The 12,872-nt window shown below is 55.0% G+C and overlaps 1 protein-coding gene across 9 annotated transcripts in view; it reads left to right on the forward strand.

Moving 5' to 3' along the window:
* LOC131815827 (uncharacterized protein C17orf113) overlaps positions 1-12,872 on the forward strand; it is a 52,013-nt gene that overhangs the window by 184 nt on the left and 38,957 nt on the right. Inside the window, exon 1 of one of the 9 annotated variants that reach the window (XM_059147841.1) lies at positions 8-357. The exons of the other annotated variants lie outside the window; for them this stretch is intronic. The gene's annotated coding sequence lies outside the window, so the exon portion shown is untranslated. Of the gene's footprint in view, positions 1-7; positions 358-12,872 lie in introns of those variants that run through there. 9 annotated transcript variants of the gene reach the window in all.

Consider the following 12,872-nt stretch of genomic DNA (forward strand, 5'->3'; position numbering starts at 1 on the left):
CTGTCCTGTGCCCTGGTCTCAAGACTGGGAGACCCCAAGGGACAGCGAGGACAACCCTTTGGCTCTGCGCAGGGACGCTGGGCAGCTAGCGGGTGGGACTAAACTCTGGAGAAGTTTGGAGGCTCCTGGCTGGTTATCCTTGATGCCCCGGTGGGCTCTGAGCGGTGAGAAGGGACAGAGCCAGGCATTAGGCACGTGGCTTTCTGGAGAGCATTAGGTTGGGGGTACTGACTGCAAGGCTCCTGGTGACGACCCACTCACTGACTTGGGTTCTCTGGGCCTCATCCAAGTGCGGCATCCTTTCCTTAGGGATCGATGGGGGTGACCCAAACATCGTCTGTTCTGTGGGTAAACGAGGTAAGAGTGCACAGCTGAGCCGGGACCCAGGTTTTCTGGTAAGCCAGGGGCAACGGCATCATTTGTTACACCTGGGTAACAAATATGTGTTATGCGTGGGTGAGTTGGGGTGAGGGAGCCCAGGGATCATTCAGACGATCTGGGGAGCCCAGAGAGCCTGGTGACTGCCTGTATCTTTTCTGTGTTCATGTCCCAGAGCCAGGTGGAAAAGGTGATCACCGGAGGGAGTCTTCCTGCGAGTGCATTTGTAGGCTCCATGCTGGGGTTGGGGTTGTAGGAAAGGGGTTCTGCCTCCTAGTACTCAAGGAGGGTTTCCTGGAAGAGGAGGTCTGGGGCCGACAGCTCAGATGTCATGCTCAGAGCCACAAAGGAGAGTCAAACTTTGGGCCTTGGTGCTGGGCTGGGATAGAGCAGAGGACCCCAGACTGTAGAAAAAAGGGAGGTCAGGATGGTGCCCTCTGGATCCAGCCAGGACCCCACAGACCTTCTAGAGATCATCCCAAGCCCAGAGACAGATGGAAATCCAACGGAGGTGGGAGGGCTTCCTGTGTATGTCTAGTTTCCCCATTCCGTTGTCTTCTTCCACCACACAAGCTATCATTGTCAGGAAGTTCTTTCTCATATCTGACCTTCATCCCTTCTGCTTCTGTGCCCGCTTCTTGCTTCTGAGAGGCAGTGTGCTATAGTGGAAAAAGCAGGGTTGTTGTGGTCAGTTAGACTTGAGTTCTATCACCTGTACCTACCGTGTGACCTTGGGCAAGTTTCTTAATTAACCTCTTTGAATTTGCTTCCCCACCTGTAAAATGGGGATAATAATAGAGCCCAACTCATAGGGTGGCCACAAGGATTAAATGAGAATATGCAGGGAGGGCGCTTAGCATAGTGCTTGGCGCCTGGTGAGAGCTCAACAAGTATGAGTGTCCCCTCGCATGTAGGACAGCAAAGCTGATCTGCGGGGGCGGGGGGGGGGGCAGAGTTTTTTTTTAACTTGGCCAGAGAGAGCAATGCCCTTCACCACCACCACCCCTCTAGCCCCTGCCCCCTGCTGGTCCCTGGATCTCAGCTAGACCCATCTGGGCTGCCCAGGGCCCCTCTCCTCTTTTGGAGAAGAAGGGGGGTGCCCAGCAGGGCAGGGGCCACTGGCAGCCGGAGCCCACTTGGGGCTATGCCTTAAGAGAACAGAGTGGCTTAGAGACCCAACTGAAAAAAAAAAAAAAAAAAAAAAAAAAAGCCTGTTGCCATCACTTCCCTGCCTTCCTTGCCACCAGAAATCTACAAGTTGGGATCAAGCTGCACTAAATTTTTCCAGGAAGATAAATAATACAAGTGACTAAAAGTCCTGTTTGGGGATTGTCCAAGCTGCCCTCCAATGGAAAGACAGCTTCAGTCCCTGGCCCGAGCTCTGGAGGCTGCTGGGGAAGGCTGGCTCTAGTAATCACCCTTAAACCTGAGCAGGGGAGGGAGAGCCTGTGTCCCCACTGGGTGATTTCAAGGGCTCTGCTTGCATCCCCCTCTGGCCAGCCCTCTCCCTGTGGGCTGAGCGGTCAGCAAGGCCAAGGAGAAGAGGCTGTATGTCCCCGTCAAGATCACATTCTCCAGGGGCACCTGGGTGGCTCAGTGGGTTAAAGCCTCTGCCTTCAGCTCAGGTCATGATCCCAGAGTCCTGGGATCGAGCCCTGTATCGGGCTCTCTGCTCAGTGGGGAGCCTGCTTCCTTCTTTCTCTCTCTCTGCCTGCCTCTCTGCCTACTTGTGATCTCTCTCTCTCTGTCAAATAAATAAATAAAATCTTAAAAAAAAAATCACATTCCCCAGATCTGTGACTCAGGAGGTCCCTGCCCAGAGGGTCACCAGCTTGCTGCCAGCCTGTGCAAGCTTCTGCCCTGGGCCGGTTCTCAATGCAGGTTATGTCATTAGCGTGGGCTCCCCTGAACTTGAAGGGCCACTGATGACGGCTAAGGGGCAGCTCTTTGCCAGGCATGAGGACGGAGCCCGGACGTGAGGCTGGGCATCCACACACGTGCATCAGTGTCCCTTGCGGTGCAGAAAGGAGCTCTCCCTGCACAGCGGCATTCTCTCGCAAAACTCCCTGGATTCGGAGAAATCTATATTGGAACCTGGTCTTCTAGGTTGTTATGAGAGCATCCTTGTCAAGATGGGAGGTTAGAACACGTTGTCATTGAGAGTGTGTTGGCTCAATTTCTAACTTTTAAATCTTTAGTCCTGGATAGGTGGGCCCCCACTCGTTCTCCTGCCCCAGGCCCTACAAATGTTAGGAGTGGGATTGGCAGCACCCGTGACTGACGCTGCTGTTCCATGAATTCCCTTCCTGCTCACTCATTCCCTGCCTCCCCCAGCCCCATCAAGCAGCACCCCTGCAAAACCAGGCTTAGGACACACCCCCCTGGACCAGAAAGGAGCTTCAAGGTGAAATGGAGACTGTCAGCTGTCACTAATAAGCAGTCCCCACTTGGGCTCACTGACCTCATTCTCCACCCCAAAATTGGGACAGATTTTTTTCAAATGTCCTGTAATGCTTAAGTGGGAATGGATGAGAGGGAGAGAGTCGGTTGTCTCCTGAGCGCGGAGAGGGTGTGGACACTCTCTGGGCCCCAGGAGCTCAGCCGAGCTGCCGCAGCAGAGGGGGGAGGGCTGTGAGGCTGTAGGGGGGGAGGTCAGGGTTGGACCCCACCACCCCTCCCACCGCCCTTCTCGGAGAGAGAGATGCCCACAGCCAGGAAGGGCCCGTGGGTCTGTAACGTGGGTCCTCCTGTAAGTTAGAATCTTGGGCTTTGGCTGGAGAAGCATGTGGGGGCCAGCTGGCCAGGCAGTGGGGGTCATCCCTGGTGGGAATGAACAGCACATTGGTCTCGACTCCAGTAGAGTGCCCTGTGGCACCTGGACACGCCGTCTGTTCAGAGGAGAGAGATGCATGGCCTTTTTTGTGGCCATCTCTTACACTCCTCAACTCTGATTGGGCTCTTTGAGGACCAGACCTGCCACCTTGGCCCCCGTTGGCGCCCTGGAGGACTTGGTGGAGCTGGATGCAGGCACACTGACCCTTGGACATTCTCACACAGCCAGGCACACGTGTCCCCCCGCATGAGCTCGCAGATGGCCCTGTCCGCGCTGGCACACCCCTAAACTCTGCTCCGAGGGCAATGTGAGGGATGGGGCCCCTGCAGGCCCATGCTGACACGTGCACCTGGGCCACCCGTCTGCCTCCACCACAGCCACCATGTCACCCTCCCCGATCGGTGACTTTTCATTCACCTTGGGTGACCTGCCAGCTCCAGTGGCCAAGGGTTGGCTTACTCGGGGGGTGGCTGGGGGCCAGACTCCTACAGAGCTTCGGTGCTGGGCACAGAAGACAGCAGCAGTGCCCTCCTGGGGCTCCCTGCAAACCTCACTGGACTCAACACTTGGCTCCTCTGCCCCTCCCCCAAATCTGTCTGGAGTGTCCCCAGCCCCTGAGTCTCACTCCATCCGTCTGTCCCTGCGTAGCTCTGTGTGTCTCTTTCTGCCTCTCGGCTTCTAAGTGCATCTGTCCCTGGGTCTCCTGCTTGGGCCTTCCCCTGCGTCCATGCCTTTCATTTCTTTCTGTCCCTCTTCTCTCCCTATCTCTGGGTCCATCTCTTTTTCTGTGTGACTTTCTTTCTCTCTCTTTCTCTCTTTTTCTCTGTGTGTCTCTGCCCCCTGTCTCTCTCTCTCTCTCTCTCTCACACACACACACACACACACACACACTTCTCCCAGGCTCTCTCCTTGTCTCAGCTCTGTGTCTCCAAGTGAACGGCATCTCTTGAGTCCGTCTTTCTGTCTTTACCTCTCTCCCTCTCTGCTCTAAGTCTGAGTGGGTGTCTGTCCGATCCCTGTCTGTCTTACTCTCGGGACGTGTCCCAGAGGGGCAGGACAGCCAGGGTGTATAGAAGGCGACAAAACTATCCTCTTGTCTGGACTGCTCCACTGCTAGGGGAGGAGAATACCAGGTTCTGGAGAGGACGGATGCCAGCCCACCTTCCCCAGCTGCTCTGTCAGGAACTTCAGAACTTGGGGGCTTTGGCCCCAGACTTCGTCTTCAGCCACAATGTCCACGGTCATAGCTGGGGAGAAGGGCTGGGGGTTCCGAGTCACAAAGAAGAAAGCCCCTTGTCTGTCTGGTTGATCTGAGCTGAAGGAAGGGTGTTGGGGACGTGGAGTCTCCCTCAGAAAAGGCACTGACCAGAGTGGGGCTGACTTGATACTTTTCCTCGAAGCAGCCAAGCTCAACGCACCCACCCCAGGCCCCAGCTTCCTGCTCCAAACCACCAGCGTACTCCCCGCCCTGTTCCAAACACTTCCGCCAACCCGCCCAGGGCTAGGGGCCTGCTCTGCCTCCTGCCCTCTCCCCAAGGCCCCCACCTCAGCCTGGCCTCTCCTTACTGCCTTGGCCTCTTGCACAGGAGCAGCTATGTTGGCTGTTTGTTTTTTTGAGTAAGGTTTCCTTGGGTAGGGAGAGGACCGAATCCACAGATAGTTCTCCCCAGTTCAGATGCCCCAGCGAGAGGCCGGCCTGGGGCCTACCGTGTCCCACCACCGTCACTGCCCTCCCCCAGGTTCCCACCTGCCTCTTCTCCATCCTTGGACCTCAGACTTTCCTCCCCTCCTGGTCTCAGGACGGGCCAGGGTGGAGAGGTATGAGCCATACTGGTCACCATCCCCATTCCTCACCAAGGGGAGGGGAACTACCCAGAGACGATATTGAGAACTGGACCCCTCAGGTTCTTTGGGGGTTCCCAAAGAGGAACATGTCAGGGTTGGTCTTCAGAAAGTGGGAAAAGTCCGCACACCTGCTTAATCACTGTCAGGCCTGAGGCTTGAGTCAGGGCTAGCGTGATACTCAGAGAACTAGTCCTCTGATGGGCTTGTGGCCTCCAGGGATCTGTCCCAGAACCATCACCCTGGGACCCTGAGGTCTGTTCCTAGACTGTGGTACTGTACTATGTACAGCACCATCTCGTCCTGCTCTCTGAGCTCCTGCAGAGTAATGATATCCCTGTTGAGACAGAGTCCAGTCTTGAAACCAGGTCTCCTCCTCGGCTTGGGCCAGAGCTGCCCCCCTGAGCAAACAGAACCCACTTCTCTCCACATCTCACCCTCCCCCACATTCCCTCCATCCTCCATGGCCTGCCGTGGGGACTTCTGGTCCCCGCCCATGTGCCTCCGGTTGGAAAGGGAGTGTAGGGGCAGGTAGCATTCTTGTGACCTCGTTCTGAGATCTGCTGTCCTAGTTAGCAGCCTCCTGAGGGGAGAGGGACATGAGAAGCTTTTAGACATGGTTTCAACCATCTGGGTGCTAACTGGGAATGCGGCTGTCCCTCGGTTGAGGCTGGGACAACTATTCCGGGGCTTCAGGATGAGGTGTGGAGGTGGCGAGGCCAGAGGGGAGATCAGGAAGTTTCCCCAAATAGCCCAGCCCACAGCCAAAAGTGGGAGCCAGGCGGTGGGGGGGGGGGGGTGCAGCCCAGCTGGGGGGCAGCTGGCCAGTTGGCACAGGGACCCAGGCCTTGGGAAGCTGGGCAAGGGGCAGGGATAAAGCAGGTCCAACATTGTCTTCTCTTTTCTCTCTTGCTTATGGGCTCCTCTGGAACTTGGTATCATGAGTAAGGGGGGCAGGGGTGGCAACAGAGGTGAAAGGGTAAGGGTATGTCTCTGTCCTGTCCCTTTTTTCTCCCAAGGCCCCTTGTGAGCTCCAGCCCATTCCCCTGTCCCCCACTGTCATGACACTGATTTATTCATTCATCCCACAAATATTTATTGAGCACCTACTGTGTATTACACTTGCTAGGCTTGCCCTGGGAATTCAAGGGGGGGATAAGACAGAATGAGGAAGAAGGAGGTCAAGGAGGCAGGAGAGAAATCCACCTTAAGCAGGGCAGTGAGGGAAGACAGCTCATGGAGGTGGCTTTTTGGTATCAGCCATGAGAAGGCAAGGTAGGGGCCAGGAGGAAAAGAGCGCTGTTCCAGGCAGAAAGAAGAGTGTTTGAGAATGCTCCAAGATCAGGGGCACCTCAAGGTGCTCCAGGGAGAGAAAGAGCCCAGTGTGGCCAGAGTATCCTGAGCAGGGGAGGGAGGGGTACAAAAACATCAGAGCGGCACAGGATCTTGTGACCTGGACATTTGGACCCCTAGGATGTTTTGAATACAAACATTTTAAACCAAAACATACCAGCTCTGAAGACTTCTTTAGAAAGTGGTTCCCAGTTTCAACTCTTTTCACCCAACTTAATTCCTTGATCCAACTTTTCCATTTTTTTCTATATGGTACGGCTGAACACATTACCGTTTATTCAAAATTCCATTTTAATTTTACTGAAATTATTTTCACCAGCATCAGTGCTGTATACATTTTGCCGTCAAGATTTGTTCCATCAATCAATTTGGCATCCACCGAAGGCTCCTGACCTTAGTCTCAGCCATTGTGCAACTAACTGAGTAAATGCATCTGATTTTGGAAGAATTTAAATTTTAAGAAACATCCGTGGCCAACACTGGGTTCTTCTGTCCATTTCAGTCAACGAGGAGTTTTTCCTTTATCTGGTTCTAGCTGTTGTCAGCATTAGCTCTACCGGTAACATCTGTAGCTGGAGAGGTGTGTTTGTAGCTCAGTAAATCTATGGGAGGAATCCAGTGGAAGAGCGAGTTGGAAGAGGAGGAGGGTTTGGAGGAGATGGTCAGAGGCCAGATCTTCCAGGCTGAGGATAAGGAGTCTCCTGAGGGGAAGGTGAGGGAGAAGCCCTTGGAGGTTTAGGGCAGGAGAAGGACATGATCGGATTTCCCTTTTTTTTTTTTTTTTAAGATTTTATTTATTTATTTGACAGAGATCACAAGGAGGCAGAGAGGCAGGCAGAGAGAGAGGGAAGCAGGCTTCCTGCTGAGCAGAGAGCCCAATGCGGGGCTCGAACCCGGGACCCTGGCATCATGACCTGAGCCAAAGGCAGAGGCTTTAACCCACTGAGCCACCCATCCGGAGTACCCGGATTTCCCTTTTTATTTATTGATTTATTTATTTGATAGAGAGAGAGATCACAAGCAGGCAGAGAGGCAGGCAGAGAGGGTGGGGGGAAGCAGGTTCCCTGCTGAGCAGAGAGCCCATTGTGGAGATTGATCTCAGGATTGATCTCAGGACCCTGGGATCATGACCCGAGCCGAAAGCAGAGGCTTAACCCACTGAGCCACCCAGGTGCCCCGGATCTCGCTTTTTTTTTTTTTTTTTTTTAAAGATTTTATTTATTTATTTGACAGACAGAGATCACAAGTAGGCAGAGAGGCAGGCAGAGAGAGAGAGAGAGAGAGAAAGAGGGAAGCAGGCTTCCTGCGGAGCAGAGAGCCCGATGCGGGGCTCGATCCCAGGACCCTGAGATCATGACCCGAGCCGAAGGCAGCAGCCCAAACCACTGAGCCACCCAGGCGCCCCATGAATTTCGCTTTTTAAAGGCTCCTTCTGATGTGTGGAGAATAAACTGGGAAGGTAAAAGATGGAGAAGTGGAGGCAGGGAGGCTGGTGAGAAGGCCATTATGCAGTCCAGGTGGTAAAGAGAAGCCAACAGATTGAAGAAAGATTAGGGAGACAGAAAGGGTAACCAGAATAACCTCCACGTCATTCCCCACCCCTTCAGCCCTGCCTGTCCCTTCCTCTGGGGCCCCAGACACCTTAGAGTCTGGCCACCCGGAATTTGCACAAGGTGGAGACCAAGAAGGGGATGTTTTCCTTGGGGCTGCCTCCCAGTCTGTCTCCTGGCTGAATGCAGCTGAGGGAGGGTCAGGGATACCCTGCGGAGGCTGGGGGGAGGGTGGGGACTGGCAGGGGTGGGGGCAGCCTTCGCGTCCGCCCAGCCAGAGCACGTGGCTGGAGAGGCCAGGACGACCGCAGGCCTGGCGGTGAAACAGCCCCAGACACAGGGTGCTTGTCTGGCCGTGGCTCTGAGCTCAGGGTGTGACCCTGGGCAGGGGTACAAAGGGTCCTCTGTCAGTGCCGGGCACAGAGCCCACCTGGGCCAGGCCAGGCGCCTGAGGAGTGAGGAGTGCGGGGGTGCCGGGAGAGAGAAGGCTCCAAGGGCTGTAGACGGACGTGAGGTTTGGGTGTCGGCTCAGGGAGTCCCTTCCTCTCCTTGTTCTCAGTTTCCTCACCTGTAAAATGGAATCTTTTTTTTTTTTTAAAAGATTTTTTCTTTATTTATCTGACAGAGATCACAAGTAGGCAGAGAGGCAGAGAGAGAGAAGAGGAAGCAGGCTACCCGCAGAGCAGAGAGCCCGATGTGGGGCTCGATCCCAGGACCCTGGGACCACGACCCGAGCCAAAGGCAGAGGCCCAACCCACTGAGCCACCCAGGTGCCCCTGTAAAATGGAATCTTAATCCCTGCCTCCCAGACCTGCTGCGTGGTCAGGACCCACATCCCTGACGGACAAAGCATCACCTTCATAGAATTGTGTGTTTCTAAAATTATTTAACAGACACACGTAGTGGTTACCATGTGCCTGTTTGCTGAACACTTAATGACTATTGGCTCATTTAATCCCCACGGTGAACCTCTAAGACAGGTACTGTTTATTCTTTTTTTTTTTTTTTTAATTTTATTTATTTATCAGAGAGAGAGAGGGGGAGAGAGCAAGCACAGGCAGACAGAATGGCAGGCAGAGGCAGAGGGAGAAGCAGGCTCCCTGCTGAGCAAGGAGCCCGATGCGGGACTCGATCCCAGGACGCTGGGATCATGACCTGAGCCGAAGGCAGCTGCTTAACCAACTGAGCCACCCAGGCGTCCCGGTACTGTTTATTCTTATTTTACAGAAGGGGAAACTGAGGCACAGAGGTGGCCGAGATCACACAGTTAGAAAGCGGCAGAGGGAGGACTGAACCCAGGCATTATGGCTATACCATGTTGCTTCCCAAAAGAAAGAGGTGGCCACCATGCCAGTCCCCTGAAGTGGGGGGGACCCTGATTCTTCAGCAGGGATAGGGGTGTCTTCGGACACGCCCAAGGCTTGGAGAACACAAGTGTGCAGTGTCTCCCATCCCAGGGCTTGGCCCGCAGGGCAGGGCTAAGGGTAGGAGAGGAGAGAAAGAAGTCAGATTCCACAAGAGGAGATTGGAGGAGGAGACCTAGGAGGAGGGATGGAGCAAGGAGCCCTCGGAGCAGGTCACAACCCTGCTGAGCTGTGGGGACAGCTGTGCTGGGGGTAGATGTGGTATTCCTTCAACGAGGATGAGGCATACCCTGCAGGGTGCCAGGCTGGGTGCCACGTGAGAGAGCCTAGGGTCTGGCCGGGCAGGAAGCATGGGCAGAATGGCACAAGGGTTCTGGCCAAGGGGTCAAGGGCAGCGAGGAAACAGATCCCAAACCCACAACAGTGGGGCCCTTCGGGTTCCATGATCAGCCTAGGAGTACGCTCAGGACCTTACTGGGGGAAAAGAGGCATTTCCCAGGCTGAGGGCAGAGAGGGGTCAGTGTGTCCCAGAGCAGCGGGTTGTCCCCATGGGGGCATGGCTGGAGTTCGTAGTGGGGGGTTTTCATTGCCAAGCTCGGAGCTCAGACTTTGTCCCCTAGATGTGTTTCTAGACCCACCTGTTCTTCCAAATCACCTGGGTTCTTGTTAAGGGAGGCAGATGCTGGATCTCACCCCAGTCCCTAAATCTGACCCCCAAGGGTTGCAGCCCAGCCCAGGATGCTAGACAAGCTCCCCAGGTCCCACTCACATGGACAGGCCCCTGGGAAAACTGCAGGGCAAGGGGTTCTCACCTTTGCCTTCACATCAGGATCACCTGGGCAGAATTTAAGATCCCGAGGTCCAGGTGGCACCCCAGCCCCTTCCCGTCAGGACCCCTGGGGAGGGGTCCAGTGATCAGAAGCTTTCAGAGCTGCCCCTGTCTGATTCCAGGTTGAGGACCCTGAGGCAGGCCTGTCCCTCACATCAGCCAGGTCTGGGTTGAACTGTTCCCCTCCTGAGAGAGGCTTTTCCTGGTCACTCATCCTCCCTGACCTTGTGTGGTTATCTCCTTAGAGACCGTGACCCATGATCCCCCTGGATCAAAAATTCCATAACAGCCACTCACGACTTTTTTTTTTTTTTTTTAAGATTTTATATATTTATTTGACAGACAGAGATCACAAGTAGGCAGAGAAGCAGGCAGAAGGAGAGGAGGAAGCAGGCTCCCTGCTGAGCAGAGAGCCCGATGCGGGGCTCGATCCCAGGACCCTGGGATCCTGACCTGAGCCGAAGGCAGAGGCCCCAACCCACTGAGCCACTCAGGCACCCCTAGCCCCTCAGGATCCCCTGGGCGAAGAATGGAGGGCCTGGCTTGTGGCTGGTGTCCAACAGATGTTTATTCCGTGAGTTCCTGAGCCCCAGAGTACAGTTCCTGTACTCTGCCAGGCACAAAGGGAGCATCTCCCTACATTGTCCCTTACTTTTCCCAAGAACCACATGATGTGGATACCATGGGCCTATTTTACAGATCAGAGAGGTGAAGCCACTCCCCCAAAGTCTGAAGACTCCTGCCCTAGGCCCCACACTGCCTCCCAGCTCAGACCATTGAGCAGCCCCGGGGGCCCGGATGTAGGGCCTGTGGAGCCTGGGACATGTTGACGAAGCCCTTCCTAGGAGTGTTCTCGGAACCTCTCGGCTGCCTTTGAAAGGCTTCCTTCATGGCCTGTGAGGGCCGCGTGCTTCCGCCCACCAGCCAATTTGAGGGGAGGACTCCTTGATGTGGCCGGCCCTTCTCCCTGGCCAGCAAGGTAAGACCAGGGCCACCACACCATCTTCCTCTTTCCTGCTCAGGGTGACCTTGGGATCTCAGGGTCATTTTTAGCCTCTCCCTGCCTCCATCCTTCTGGATCCAGCCTCTCACACTGAGGAAGGGGACGGGCCCCAAGGTCCAGTGGGGTGGGCCAGAGTGGGAAGATTCTGTTGAACAGACTAAGTAAGAGCATCAGGAAATGAAGGGCGGGTCAAGAAAATTCAAAGATCTTAATTTCTGCAGGGTTGATCCTGGCTGGTAGTCAGGGCCTTTCCCGGCCCTGCTCTGAATGCAAGTCTTTAAGTAAGAGGGAAGGTAGCCAAGGTCCTGGTGAGGACCCCCAGGCCCTCAGCCTTTCCCTTCCCTCCGAGGGGCGGTATGGGGTAGTCCCCCCAGTAGGCCGACTGCCTTCTTGATTGTTGCTATTGAAGCAATATTCGGAGGAGGGGGCCACCCTGCTGTGGGCAACCCCAGTTCCCAGCTTCTTCTCCAGCTCTGGCCTCTCCTATATTACCCGGGCAGCTTTGCCAAGCCGGGTGAGGGAACTGAAATAATTTCCTTTGCGTTGGCAACAAACACGAGTTGGATACAGCCTCGGACTGGGAAAGAGTGCGGACAGGCTGGCAGCCCTGGAGGCAAGATGATGGCCAGGAAGGGAAGGGTTTGGTCTGGACATGGGGATGGGCTCCCTGGATGGGGTGGGGTCGGGGGGGAGGATCATGCGTGATGTTTTCGGCATCCCACCCAGGCCTGTGTGCCTTGGCCTCTCTTCTTGCCCCATTGATTTGCAATGCACAGCTGGGAGGAAGTTCGTTCTGTAGTCTGATCGGAGGCCTTCCCTCTGTAATTAACAACGTCATCCTTCACTGTCATGGCTCTTTCTAGCTTGAAAAGGTTGGTCTGTATGTTGTCCTAGTTAATCTCAGCTGTCAGCCTTGGGTCAGGGGCTGTTCTTATCCGTTATTGTCATGGTTATTCCCATTTCACAGATGAGGAGACTGAGGTGTGGAGCAAAGGGGCATGTTCCCAGGCTCTGGGTAGTAAGTGGCAGAGTTGTAATCTGATCAGTAAAGGTTTGCCTGATCCCAACTTACTTGGGTTCCCCGGAGGCCCTCCAAACTCCTTTCCCCAAGATAACACTCACCCCTCTGCCTTGGCTCCTCCCCCTTTCGGCTCACCACAACTCAGAAGCAGCCCAGGCCAGGAGAGGTCATTCTGTCCAACCCCCTGCCTCTAGCCCGGTGCAGTGGAGCCTCCAAGTGGCCAGGATCTGGAGCTCATCTGGCCACGGTCCAAGAGAGGGTGACGGTGGCATTCGGGGGAGTTAAGGGTGTCAGCTGCTGCTGCTGCTTTTTGAGCAAAGACTTTTAAAGATTAATGTGATAATCTCATCCTGATCACTAGAAACTGAGGACCTCATGCTTGTCCAAGAATCCATCATTGGCCTCACATGAGGAGCAGGGAGGCACCACTGGGCCCTCCTGCCTCCCCGCCCTGTCCTCCTGCAGGCTGAGATGGACTGAGCCTTTTGGTGTGGTTTTAGTGGGAAGAAGATGGTTCTAGATCATAAAAGGGATGAATTGGGCCTCCCTACCTTGAGACCTGGATGAGTGGACCCTGCTCTTCCCTTTTACATCTGAGAAGTTAGCGTTCTGGCCAGGTCAGAAAGAGCTACTGGTGGGTCTGGGTGGGAGGCTGGTCAGAGGGCACAGCAAATGCACCCAGCCAGGGGCACAGGACGT

The sequence above is a fragment of the Mustela lutreola genome, chromosome 15 (assembly GCF_030435805.1).
Source record: "Mustela lutreola isolate mMusLut2 chromosome 15, mMusLut2.pri, whole genome shotgun sequence".
NCBI classification, from domain to species: Eukaryota; Metazoa; Chordata; class Mammalia; order Carnivora; family Mustelidae; genus Mustela; species Mustela lutreola.